Genomic DNA, 14,422 nt, shown 5'->3' with positions numbered 1-14,422 from the left:
AAAGTTGTAAAGCTAAGGAGGATTAATAATTAGGAAAATGGGTTCTAAAATAATAACAAACCTTTTTCCACACCCAGCCCTGTCAGTGTCACAATATTTGACAAAGAAAACAAACACAGCAACTACTGTGTCTATATTGTTAATACTATGATTCGTTGTCATAGTCATATATTATTTGTAATCATGTTGTCAGAAACCAATGAACAAAGTTGCTGATCCTGAGATGAAAGCTGTCCAACAACAACTTGAAATGTAACTCCACTTTTGTTAAAAAAATAAATATTTCCCTCCAAGTGATATATATTCATTGCAAGGGTTTTAACAAACTTTGATGCAGATTCCTACCTGTTATTGTTGTGAAGAGATAGCTGCTTGTTTGACCATGCTTTTTCCAAACTGATTCCTAAATGAGAGATTCCAGTTCATTATATTCGGCTGGCATACTTTGTATATTCCAATGAGGATAGCTGCAATAAAATTAATTCAGAATTAACCCATGGAGAATTTCTCACCAAACTTGAAACTCCCTTTAAAATTAAACTTTGATTGTACCGATCACGCAAGCAGGAAATTACATTTTTCGCTGCTTTCTGTACACCAACAAAGCCACAAATGGGTTACCATATCGTTCTGAATTTACTTTCATACTTTCATTTTTTGCAGATTATAGCAGGTGCCTTTTAAAATAGAGTTGTATTTTTATTTCTTTAAAGAAGTTTAGAAAGACTAAAAAAGTAACAAGTACAATACAAACTAGTAAGAAATCAGTACATAAATATCCCACAGGACAGCAATACTACATAGTAATGGACCTGATCTTAGAGCTAAATATAACTTGGCACTTTTTTTCAACCATATGCAATGATTGTATCTCGTGTTAATCTATGAACAAGTACTAGACAGTTCGGACCCTACCAATTGCTAATATACACTACAGGATATGTACTTAGAGTGAAAGAGATACATACAACCCAAAATTGAAAAAAGATAAAGAACAAGGACAAGCAAGGGAAAGAAAGTAGTAAACATAACATGGAGGGGGGTGGAAAGGATTGCAACCAAGGGGGTTCCCCAATGGACATCATGCTGAGCTGAAAAAGCATGTGGAAGAAGGGACCAATTCAACTCGGGAGCACATCAAAGAGTGGAGAAAAAAGGTCAGTTCAGGTCGACCTCAGGTGGAGCAAATATGCCTGATGAGCTGGCAAATTGGTTTTAATAGAACCATGTGGTAAAGATTGTTCTGCCTGTATCCCAAAAAAACAGGTCTCCCAACCACTGAAATTCGTTGCAAAGCTGCAAATGCACAAGAGGAGGTTCTAATGTCCACCAACATGCAAATATACAAGAATTAGCAGATGTGACCAGGTGTCTGATCACCAAGTTTCGATACATATTCGTAGGGAAGAAGTTATGAAAGAACAGGAAGAAGTCAGGGTCATTGGGGATCACTCAAACTCTTGGGTGATAAACCTAACAAAACCAGAAAAGAGCCAGGGAGTCGCAAAATATATGAAGGAGACTATATCTTCCCCCCATCGCCAACAAATAGAGAGATATTTTTATTAAAACTAAAAAAGGTTTTATTTAGCAACAGCATATCACAAAATCATGTTGTATTTGTTTTTTGCTTCTTTACAAAGTAAAGGTTACCCTTTAGGCTCAGATGTCAGGCAGATGTAGGTGAAAGCCCACCGAGCAGTTAATTCTATGTAGAAATAAAAGCCCCAAAACCTGCCATTACATTCTAATAGTAGGGCTCTGAAGCAGTTAATTTTGCATTCTCCATTGACTCAAATGCATTTTGCCAAGATGGTGACATTTCTGGCTTTTCAACATAAATTTCAGGGTAAATTAAAACTCTCAATTTTGCAGATCTCTATTCCTCATTTAACATTTCACTTTCTTAAGAGTATGGAAAAATATTGATTTATTGTAGAAGACTTTGGCGTGCTGCTCAGACACAAATATTTCCAGACAGTGTGAGCTTAGATGCAAGAACCTTTCCCTGTTTCCCCAACCCTGGGGGTTAAGTTGTTTGGATAGATAACAAGTGAACTGTGCTAAAGAATTCACACCTGCAGCTCCCACAAACAACCCTCTCAATGGGTGGGGAACAATCTGTGCCACTGAAACACAACAGCCCACATCTACAAGCAGATCTTGGGTGTGACCGGGGCCATAAAACTGTCATGGCGCTCAGCTTGAGGATGAAAGGAAGCTGTGCTGTTGGCTAAGTTGTAAAACATATCTAAACATTTATTTATTTTGGACCCAGATAAATTATGTATTTGTTAATGGCTTATGTGTGCGTGAGAATGCATAAGCTGTCTTAAAAGCCCACCATAGTTATTGTTTTCTGCAAACTGTATAAAATTTGATAATGATAATATACAGAGTATTTTTTAAATTTAAATTTATTTAAATGGATCAACAGGTAATAATTCACAGCAGTAAGGTGGCTCAGTAGTTAGCACTCTTTGCAGCGCTGAGTCCCAGGTTCAAATATTGGCCAGGATTGCATGTAGTTTTTGCAGGGGCTTCCTCCCCCTGAACAGTACAATTACTGATATGTATATTTGGACCCAGGAAAAGTAATCTGACCTTATCAAAAGTCATCAGCTAAGCCCTCTTTTCAGCTTTACAGCAAAGCGGTCACTAAGAAATATTGCATTCTGCCATTGGTGACCTAGATCTTTCATATCCATCTTGTCTGGTTGCTGTTCTGCTCCTCAGCCTTTAATCCCTTCTAAATCTCTGACCCAAGATGAGTATTCAGCTCAGGTGTTCAGTAATTGTGTAACTGTATGATTGTTTCAGGTGTGTGACTGGCAGTTTAAGCTTACCTATGCTGCATGTAACTATCTGGGTCTTGGCGGCAGAACTTCCATTTACTGATTGTACGTAAGCAAGTCATTTAAAAAGATAGGGTTTCTCGCCTAAATTTTATTTCTAGCTTTAGATAGTGGGGTGGGATAAAAAGCTAGTGCCTCACCTAATCTCGTCCCAATAGGGGTAAATCTCTGTTCTTACTTGATAACTGTCGTCCCTAGCATGAAAAAAGTACATCTAAAATTTTACTCTCACTGTAAATTAAGTTAAGGGGTATTCATCTATTTTGGGAATAGCTGTAAAAACTGAAATGTTTTAGGAAGGGGAAAAAAACACAGGTTTTATTTTTTTGCATTCTAGGGGAAAAACTAGAGCACGCTAAACATTACTGATTTATGAAAAATTATCTTTGGTGATCAATAGCTTTCTATACAAGAGTTTATTTTTAGCTGCAAGATGTACTAGACTACAAAAAGTGGTTCTGGATGCACAATGGGCCTCAGGGTCACAAAGGAATAATCTGCTTCGGTAACAGACTAGACAAAAGGTAAAATACAGGCTTGTACCATATAAAACCAGGCAGGGTATTTAATGCAGGCCAGGCAGATTTATAATGGAATTGAAACTCATTCGCCTATAATACTAGACATATGTGAGGGAGGTGCTCCTAAGTCTATGTACTTGCCTCAATCTGACATGTGTGCAGCAGTCACCCAACGTCGTTTCAAGACGGATCCATGAGCGATGAACGAGAACAACGCTATACATGTCAAGGGAGGAAGGCACAGCAGGGAGTCACTTGCTCATCCCCCCCCCCCCCATGGAACAGTACGAGTGGTGTGTGTAGTGGGCTCATTTGTTCATCTGATACTAGAAAGGTCATAAACGATCATTTTTGAAATCGAATTTCAATTTTTTGTGTGTACTGGCCTTGCAAGGTCAAGTGTCTCTATAAGAACAATAGGCACTGACACATCTGTCCATGGCTACTTGTTCTTCTTTCCTGCAGGCTTTCTGCATCGATAATGGCTGCCCTTGCACTTTTAAAACCTACTGTCTTAAAGATACTCATGTCGAGTTCCGTTTTTACCAGTACATTGAGACCTAAGGGAGAAATGCCCTCTTTATGCCTGGACAAAAAGTTAAGGAATTTCGGGGTCCTGTCACTTTAATCTATGCAACAACTCCAAAATCTGCCCCTACCTGTCCCCCGAAACCACCAAACTCCTTGTACACGCTCTTATTAACTCTCGTCTGGACTACTGTAACCTCCTCCACTCTGGTATTCCACTAACCCGACTCTCTCCTCTACAATCTATTATGAATGCTGCAGCCAGACTCATCCATACTTCCCATTGCTCCTCTTCTGCTGAATCTCTTTGCAGCTTTCTACACTGGCTTCCATTTCAAGCTGGAAATTCAAATTCAAGCTCCTGTGCTTTGCCTTCAAATCCCTACACAGTTCCTGTCCCACTTACCTTTCTGACCTGGTAAAAAAATACTCCCCCAGCCGCTCTCTCCGCTCCTCCAATGACCTACTAATGACTTCTTCACTCATAACCTCATCACACGCACGGCTCCAAGACTTTTCTAGAGCTGCCTCAACTCTCTGGAATGGTCTTCCTCATCCTATTCAGCTTGCTCCTACTTTCTGCTCATTTAAAAGGAGCACTCAAAACCAATTTTTTCAAACTTGCCTACCCATCTTCTTCTGTCTTTTAAAACCGTCACTACTTCCCACAACTACATATCTCCCATCCTATTGTGTGATAATTCCCCCACCTACTAGATTGCAAGCTCTTCGGTATCAGTATCACTGTTTGTATTTGTCTGTCATTTACAACCCCTATTTAATGTTCAGCACTGCGTAATATGTTGGCGTTATATAAATCCTGTTTATTATTATTATTATTATTATTATTAATAATAATAATAATAATAATAAAATTAAAAATAAAAGGTAAATCTAAAATTTTAAGTTTTCACCAGAACAGGAAAAGAAGGAAAGGATTCCACAGGAGACATTTACTGGGGTAATAACTCAATAAACTCAAGAGACTTTAATGGGGCAGTATGTGAAAGGAAATCCCCCCAAGGGGGGACCCAGGCATAGATTTTATTCACTACATACCTTACTAGTAATCTAATACTAAAAGTAAGGTTTGGGTTTAGGATATACTTTAAATCACTATTTTGCTTTTTACAATAAACCTCAAATTATTCAGTTGCTTAATAATAATACCAATATTAGTATTATTAAGCTTTTGTGTTACCCTGTTTTATAGAATACTAGAATTATAGAATGCTAATAATGAGGATGATTTTTTAAGTACAGGACTGAAGAAAATTTAAAAAAACTTTTTTCCTTTGCCCCAACTACATTTGTTTTAAAATTGATTTTGAGCCCTGCTTAAGTAATCACATTCCACACACTATAGATACAAAGTTTCCACTGCAGACAGTGCTGGAGGAAGCAGGGGAGAACAGAAAAAAGCCATTATGTCTTTGCTGTGAGTTACAAAGTTAAAGGTGATCCTTCACTTTCCTGTAAGGTTTCCATTATCCTCCTCTCCCTGTGCACATTTGGTCTGGGGGCTCCCATTTCAGGGGACGTGTCTGCATGTGCAGTGTTTTGGGATTATTTACAGGGTTATGGCAGACAAATGGAAAAGGTGAATTGCCCCCTTGTGAACTCCCCCACTAGACTTATTTCCGTTCTATATGGAAGACAAATCTTAACCCCCGTCTAGCTGAGGCTCGAGTGCTACCAGATCTGTGAAGCACAAATTTTAAAAAAACATTCGCCTGTTCATCAAATTTTTAAAAATGGGGAAAAATAAACAGCTGATTAAAAATACTCTCACAAAATAATGTGTTAATGTATGATTTGGATATATATGGAGGATAACAAATTTTATCAGATGCAAGTCAAGAGTTAAATGACAGAATCATAACCAAAACAAGATATGAGGCATATAAACAGTAAGGAGATATCTTCAGGGAGCGAAAATTAGAAATTGAGACGGGGTTATTTAAACACAAAGTAATCTTGCAGTTATGGTTTTGCGCGTGTGTGTGCACAAATATACATGAACGAAAACAGACTGCACTGTGAAGTCTCTAGATCTCTCTGCAAAGAAATTCAAACAGTCTGGTTAACAAAGGTTATTAAAAAGCAAGACCAGGTTAAAAAAAACATAAACTTTGAATGCTATTTAGAAAAATCTGCTTTTTTCTAATTTAGAAAGTTCATTCACTTAAAATGTAACCTGTGATATAAAATAGATTTGTCATCCTGGAGGATGTTGGTATAAAACTGATGACCTCTGATGCTATATCAATATACTGATATGAATGCTGAAAAGGATACATTCAGCATTAGCTAAGAGGGTAGTGCAGGAAACATTAAACATAACAAATTGGATTTTTACATGGTCTTAAAAGTCAGTAAAAAAATGAGGGCCATATCACAATTATAATATTACCAATGTTGAAGGCAATGGACACCTTCTAGACGTCGATTTCTTGAAGACAACCTGTGAGCAAAGTTCTTCAGCTTTTTTAGCAAGTGAGCAAGTGACATACCTTAAGAGGAACTATAATAAAAAACAAAAAAAACACACTTACCTTTAATCCCGCAGGGCCGGTCAGTTCACTCCGGGGGTGTCCTGCATCGGGTCCTGCATCGTCTCAACATCCGTCCCGGAGCCGGTGCTCTGAGCGCCGATATCTTCATCTTCTCTTCCGGGTTCTTAATCCTACATCACCTGACCCAGGTGCAAGATCAGGTAATGTAGGATGAAAAAAAAGTTTGCTGTTCTCACTGTGCATGCGTGAGATCGGCAAATTTTTCTCTTTGAGCAAAAAGGCTCATTCTGCGCATGCGCAAGATGCTCGGGCATGCTCAGGAGTGCCCAAGAGCCTCCCGGGATGCCTGACGTAGATGCCGGGCTTTGCAGTTCCATTCATTCTCGCACCTTTTTTTTTTTTCAACGCTGCACCCTTTTTTTTTTTTGAGGGTTCTATACCCTTTAATGTAAAGTGGAAATTCTGAGTACAGGTACGCTTTAAGGTACGGATGAATTTGATATGAATTTGATTCTGCTGCTGGCAAAATCTTGAAAGTGTGATATGGCCTGTGGGGTAGCCAAGTCCATGGGATTGAATCCAAAATGACACTAAAAACAGCCCCAAGGTAGCCAGAGAACTGAATCAACATTCAATCATAACATTTGAAGCCTTTTCAGACTAACCAATTCATTGCTGCATGGCTATATATGCTATTTCACTCTATAGGCAGCCCATTCCAAATGCACCACAACTACCATAAGGAAAATTCCTTAATACACCACAAAGTAATATGTAGCACTGTGGTGGGCTGTGTTTCTCACCACTGTAGTTGTGTGTTTGGGTGCCATTCTAAATGGCTTTGCATTACACTGCAGAAAATGCCATACAATGCATAATTTTATAGGGGTGATACTAATAGATAGTATATAATGATAATGTACTTCTAACTGTAATAATTTTTATTATTACAAAATAATAAAAATAGGAAACTTTATCTGCTCCACTTCTTTTTACTGGCTAGCAAGTCTCCAGTGCCTGAAACAAAATAATTCAAGAATTATTTTTTGCAAACAGAACAGTGTGAGTCAGTAAACCAACTGAACAGAGCTGTATGAATACCTAATCGTTTTGAGTTTTGTAGTCTGACACCCTTCTAAATAATTCGGCACAAATATTTTGTTGTGCTGCTTTCCCCATGGAAATGGAAAAGGAAATGGTGTGGAGTAAGTCAAAGCAAGAGACCCTGTCACGTAATTAAGTGTCTTAAGTCAGAAAGTCCCTGTAATAGAATTCAGAATTTTCTCTCTTCTCCAGAAGCCAATTCCTCTCCTTCATTCTAGACTTGGAAAGCTGTACCTCTAAAAGTGTTGAGGATAGAAAGGTTGTGGAAAATCCTTCAACAATTATCAATATAACAAGTGTTTCTATTAGAATTTCACTCTATTCCTGTTCTCACTTCCTAAATGGTGACAATGGAAGTGGAGAAGATGAATCTCCTCAGCATGGACACTAGAGATAAAAGAAGATGATAATAGTGCTTAATCAACATCTGAAGTGATTATACTAAATACCATTTAATATCCAATCAATTGTAATATCTCAGTACACATTTTCTTCTTCTGTATTAGACCCCGCTGAACGAAGACCAATCTAACAACCAAAACATGTTTGATATCTTAATAAATACTAACCTGAATAAAATTCAATTTGAACTTTATACATTCAGTTTTTAGCACTTTCTTCCACAAAGACCCAGTAGATACATAGGAAGGGAGTAGACTCCACCATTACCTGAATGGACACATTCCTGTCATGCTACTTAAGTCCTGACTGAGAACTTACTTCTTTAGAGATCCAGTGCCTGCTTTCTTCTAGTTCTAGCACTAAAAAGCAGAAAGAGGATCTAACCCCTTGTCACTCTACTGAAAATGTAAAAACTTCAAGAAATCAGCTTTTAAATTTTCAGGTTTAATCCACTGAGGCAGCTGAAAGCCGTGTTCCAATTTGTTGCCATTGGGAACTACACAAAAAAAGTCCCAAATGTGTGATCAATCAGACAGAAATACTGAATGATTTCATCTCTTTTGTACAAACATCCACACACCACATGGGTTTATGGACAACTGAACAGACATCTGTAGAGTTGCTAGGTAGCATACATGCACGCAAGATTTCATTCACATATTTGCGCAAAATAAAGGACGACTTCATTAAAGAAGCTTCCTCAGCTGACGGATGCCAGGAAGCAGGGAAATGGTTGGATCATAGCAAAGAAAGGGGAGCTAAGAAAATATTTCTACTAAACAGGAGCAGATGATAGAGGAAGTCTCTCAATAATATTTCATTTCTCCAGGAAGCTGCAGATAAGATAAACATAAGCTGCCCGAATACTTCAGCACTGCATTGTGTAAACTCTTTAGCCCCCCATCAAGCTCTTGTGCTTTTTCTTTTTAATAAAAACACCTTTGGAACCCCAGAGAAGATTAATCTCCGAAAAAGAGGAATGCGGGATAATGAAAACAAGCAGTTATAGAGTAAAAACTGAGATGACCTATGAACTTTTAAAAAAAAAATGCAAATGGTTAAATGCACAATTTAACACCTAAATGTGAACAGTTTTATCTGCCAAAGGATTTGTTACAACTACGTTTTGTGCTCCAGGCATCTATTACAGACATTACAACATGACTGGTGACCTTACTTTTCTCCACTGCAATTTCCAAATATAGCTTGGTCACCTACCTGCAACGGCCTGCTGACTAGACCAATGAAGAAGCATTACTATCCATAGTCAACATTAATATAGTTAACCTTTTACTTTTGTTACTTGTAGAGGATGTCAATATTTTATCAAGCTGCTGTGGAGGCGTTTCAATATATTAGTCATGCCGGGCCTTGATTTTTCAGCCTTTATGCTACCCACCTAAAAGTCTTATGGCAAAAAAGTTGATACACAAAAATGAGCAATACTAAGCATAATTTGTAGTGCTGCTATATGGTGTATTCTAAGCCAACCTGCTATATGAACATTAAAAAGATTTTGTTTTGTGCATTCTTACCAACAGTAAATTAGCTTAAAGTGGACATATCAACACAACGTTATATAAAAGGGTAGACAACCCTTCTATAAAAAGTAAAATTAATGGTTGTTTTTCTTTTTCCTAAAATGCCTTTGTTTTTTTTTTCCCTTCATGGCAGTAAAGACTGAATAGGAGCGCAGAGCCTCCTGGGATACATATGTCATGCATCCCAGGAGTCTTCTTGCTGTTCCTTCTATTCTGTGCATGCCCAATTTGCCCAATTTTGGGTATGTGCAGAAGGGGCTTGGCAGTCATTAAAAACAAAGGTGCAAATCTCAATATCTCTTATCTCACGTTTGCACAGTGCAAAATCGGGTGAAAAAGGAAAAATATAGATGCCCAACGCTTTCTCTTCACCAAAAACAGAAGGAACAAGGACAACGAGGTACCAAATGGAGCAGCGGTCGCCAACCTTTTTGGACCACTAAATGCACGGACTCCAGACCATGCATGCGTGAGGAGCTGCGTGTCACTTAAAGGGCAAGAAGGTGCCGGAACCCACCCACTCTCCCATTGTAGGTCTGAGCCTGCGATGGCAAAGTGAGGGGGTTGTGTCCAGAGACACAACCTACCCACCACCCTGAGCCTGCGATCCGTATGGGAAACATGGTCGACCCAGGGGGGTCCTTTTCCTGGCGCACCAGCCAAAATGTTCTTGTGGCCCACTGGTTGGCGACCGCTGGAATGGAGGACAGCTTCAAAGGGATTAAGGAATCTACAGGAAAAAAAAAAGTGGGATTTTTTTTTATCTTACCAATGCACTGCACTAATTTTTATTATTAATATTAATATTATTAAACAGGATTTATATAGCGCCAACATATTACGCAGTGCTGTACTAATCTCTGTGCCTGCAAGCACTGTAGAGTAAATAATTCCTCAAAGAAATATAAGTTCTTTTGTAGCTTGTTTTTGAACTGCTTATATAACTGCAGAATATATTATTAGATCATATTAGAAGACTGCTATGCTGCCAAGTCCCTAATGCTAGAATAAACACGGGGATATGAGTTACAATTCAACAGCCTTTGTTGTTATCAATATCTGGAGCAACAGAAGTTAATGAGGGCTTGTTTTAAAGCTTTTTTGTCTGTTAGAAATATGTTTATATTTGAATAATTATAGTGTGGCCATAGGTTCACTTTAAATGCAGCCCCTAGTAGAACAAAATAAATGCAGGTATGGTATTGCATAAGGCCGGTGTTTTAATGCAATTTGACTAACTTCTAAAAGATGACAAGCTCTTCTTAGGTAAAGTAATAAAAAGTTCCAGCAAGGCCTACAAATCAATGGATGCACAGAACTTTTGCGTTTTTGATTAAAAAAATGTTAATAATGTATTTGTATAATATATAATATTTGTACCGGTATAATAATGTATTTTAAACAGAACTGAGCTTTGGAAACTGCACCAAACAAAGCAAGAAGTGGACAAATGACTAGTCAAAATTTTTACCTGTGGTCTCCCTGCAGCTGACCTTTTCCTATTAGTGGCTAAACAATATTCACCTGGACTCAATTTGGAGGCGCATACAAGTAAAGGCACAGAGTTTTATCCTCATTTCAAAGATTTCTGCATTGGTTAAATCTCCCAAGACTAGGAACAAGAGGCAGAAAGAGTACCTAGCAGTACCAAGGTACCCTTACATAAGGGTAAGTGTGCTGCTATCACTATTACATTTTAGGTGTTCTGTACAACACAATCTTATCATTTTGACTTTAGCGCCACTTAATTTTGTAACAACAGTGTTTTCTTTTCTTCCAGTCAGGTTATTACTTTCATCTTAGTTAGTATCTAATTTATTATGTAAGTAAAATATAAAATCCACTAAAACTATTTGAACACCACACAAGAGGAGACCTTAAGGAAATCAATTTGAAATATTGCCCCTAGTGGTCAGACTGGCATAAAGTCTTTCATATGAAGGTGCAATAAGATCAATGCATCTTAGGAAATAAATGGTGACTAAATTTAAAGTCTTGTATATAGTAGTAGCTGCAGTTCGGAACGATGTGGCAGAGTGTTTGAATTTTGACCTTGTTTTAGAACATTTATTGGGAGTACCTTTGTTTTCTTTCTGTGGAAAAGGGCTATCCTGCTAAAACAAATATGAATTTTACTGTACCCATGTTTCCTACAAACCAGCAATTCCCAACACCTAGCCTCATTGTTTCACTTAAAGATGAACTCCAGTCAGAACTAAAAATGACAATGCAAAGCCCACTCCAACCTACCTTCTTGCTGTCCTCCATCCCTAGAATGTAGGCAGGCATTTGACATCCTCTTCTGTAATGATGGAACATTAGTTCTGCTTTGTACTTGGAGAGTGATCATAGAGGGAAAAATAAGCGAATAATCTTATAACCCAAATATATTAAAGTCCCTTAGGAATGTAAACATCTTTATTGGGGCCTATCCTTTCTTTTATATATAGACTTTTAAGATGTGCAAATGTATGTGGCTTGTTTTAATGGATGTTTAATTTAATTAAAACATAGTTTATAATGTCTGACTCCATCAAATACACAAGGCCTTGCTTGGTAAATATCCTAATTATTATCGTACAAAGCTTTCAACTCAATATATATTTTATAGGACATTACTATAATTATTGAAGGTAACATACAGTTGTTTATGGGAGTATAGAAGTAATCGAATGGAGATAAAGATAGATGTTCATTTGAGAGAAGGATCTTTTTCTTTACCACTGATAATCTAAATTGCCTCCAGCAAGGCCAGAAGCAATAGCATAATGCAACTTGGAAAGTACTGCGTCAATAATGAGAAATGTTGGATGTAGGAAAACCAGGGATTTTTTTTTTTTTTTTTTTTGAAGTTTTGCCTTGAGGTAGTCACATATGCTAACTTTACCAAAGAAAGATACAAGGCTGGAAAGTTGATACCGTATTTTTTGCCGTATAAGACGCACTTTTTCTTCCCCAAAACTTGGGGGGAAAAGTTAGTGCGTCCTATACGACAAATGTGTTAAAAAAAATATTTAAAATATTATACTCACCCGATACCCGATCCTGCGTGTGTCTGGCTGCAGCGTGTCTCTCTCCTCTGCCAGCATCGTGTTTTCTCCTGTCTGTAAAGCAAAGCGAAAGAAGCCGGCACAGCGCCACCTGCTGTTCCCTGTCCTAACTGCCGTACAATAGAAAAAAAGCACAGAGTGATCAGAAGGGGAATTTGAATGACAGAGTGAACAGAAGGGGAGTTTGAATGACACAGAGTGATCAGAAAGGGAATTTGAAAGGTACAGAGCGATCAGAAAGGGAATTTGAATGGCACATGAGTGATCAGAAGGGGAATACCGGTATGAATGGCACATGAGTGATCAGAAGGGAAATAATCTTTCAGAATCTTTTTTTCTAGATTTTCCTCCTTTAAAATTGGGTGCGTCTTATATTCCGGAGCGTCTTATACGGCGAAAAATACGGTACTTCCTTAATAATGCTAATACTTTATTTCTATATTTACCATATAGTTACCAGTGATAATAAGGCACCAAAAATACTATTAAAAACACTTTCTGAGAGTCTAGGCAATCATGGACATACACCAGAGTAGCTATGCTGACATTATAACATCAGGACAGTCCCCTGCATTAGTAAAGACTGCCCAGCACAGCTGCAGGTAGAAATAGAAGGGAAAAAGTCAGAAGACACAAGATGAAAAAGTTTGCTAAAAAGGTCTGTTTCAAAAGAACATAACCCTATTATTATTATTTCATATTATTAATATTATTATTATTATTATTATTAATAATAATAATAATAATAAACAGGATTTATATAGGGCCAACATATTACACAGTGCTGTACATTAAATATCGAACCCTATTAATATATGGGTGCATGGTTTCAAGCTGAGATACTAGCCTGATTTTTGTTCAGCTCTTTATTGTTTAGTGCAAACTGGAGTCCTCTCTAGGCAGTAAATCACACTCATCATACCTCTGAACAAACGGAAAATTGAAAAACAAAAATGGAAAAACAACCAAAAGTTCTGACACCCAATTTACGTATTTTTGTTGTAATTATTTGTGGCCAAGACACTGTCACATCAGCTGATGCACCGACTTTAAAGCTTTTTACAATAAAATTAGGAGCAAGACACTGCTTTGCTTTGTGATCTTTTACATAAATTATATGCAGAACTTCTTAAAGTATAAAGTCTGCAAAGCTTGTCAGTGTCTAAACTGCTGCTATGAAATAAAGCCAAAATCACTTATACTGGCAATTTACTTTCAACACCCAGAGTTCCTTATCCCCCATCGTTTTCTGCTACACAGTCATCGAGTTAAAAGGAATGGAACCAAAGATAAATAATTGGCGAATAGCAGCGCTATTTTATTGTAAACATAAAAAAAAATCTACACTGTCTTGGGCTGGGTACACACCTGCAATAATTGTCCTTGGAAAGGATCTCTCACGATCCTTCCAATGACTGCATAATGCATGAACATTCACTTTACATACATCGCCGTTCTGCTCTATGGAGAGGGAAGGGGGGTAGAACGATGGATCAAGACCCCGCTGAGCTCTCTCCCCTTCAATCTCATTACGATCGTTCCTCGTCCATCACTGTACACACGCCAGATTCTCATCCGATATCAGCACTTATTGGAGGCAATTATTGGACAAGAATAAACATGTGTACATAGCCTTAGTCTTCCCTGAAGTACTATGATTGCTCCACTTTAAAAGCATTGAATTATATCACATTTTAGGACAGCAGCTTTATCCAGGCGGAGCTGTCCTTTTTAACCCCTGAGCTGCTGGAGAAGCAGCAAAACAATCTTCTATATATGAGCTTATAAACAAAACAGAAAAAACCCACAATATTTATACAGGATAAACCCCCCTATGAGTTTGATAAACAGAAGCTGTGTGCACCTAGCGGTGCCATTTGCCAAAAGTGCTTCCAGTAGTCCCTC

At 37.9% G+C, this 14,422-nt stretch overlaps 1 long non-coding RNA gene across 2 annotated transcripts in view; it reads right to left on the bottom strand.

The window, feature by feature from the left end:
• Positions 1-14,422, bottom strand: part of LOC140332982 (uncharacterized) — a 160,160-nt gene that overhangs the window by 132,261 nt on the left and 13,477 nt on the right. For both annotated transcript variants that reach the window (XR_011921263.1, XR_011921262.1), the window contains one exon: positions 346-467. This is a non-coding gene — a long non-coding RNA (uncharacterized lncRNA). The remainder of the gene's footprint in view (positions 1-345; positions 468-14,422) is intronic.

This window comes from Pyxicephalus adspersus, chromosome 6 (genome assembly GCF_032062135.1).
Source record: "Pyxicephalus adspersus chromosome 6, UCB_Pads_2.0, whole genome shotgun sequence".
NCBI classification, from domain to species: domain Eukaryota; kingdom Metazoa; phylum Chordata; class Amphibia; order Anura; family Pyxicephalidae; genus Pyxicephalus; species Pyxicephalus adspersus.
Note: the sequence above shows the minus strand (reverse complement) of the source record. Positions and strands in the feature narration are given on the sequence as shown.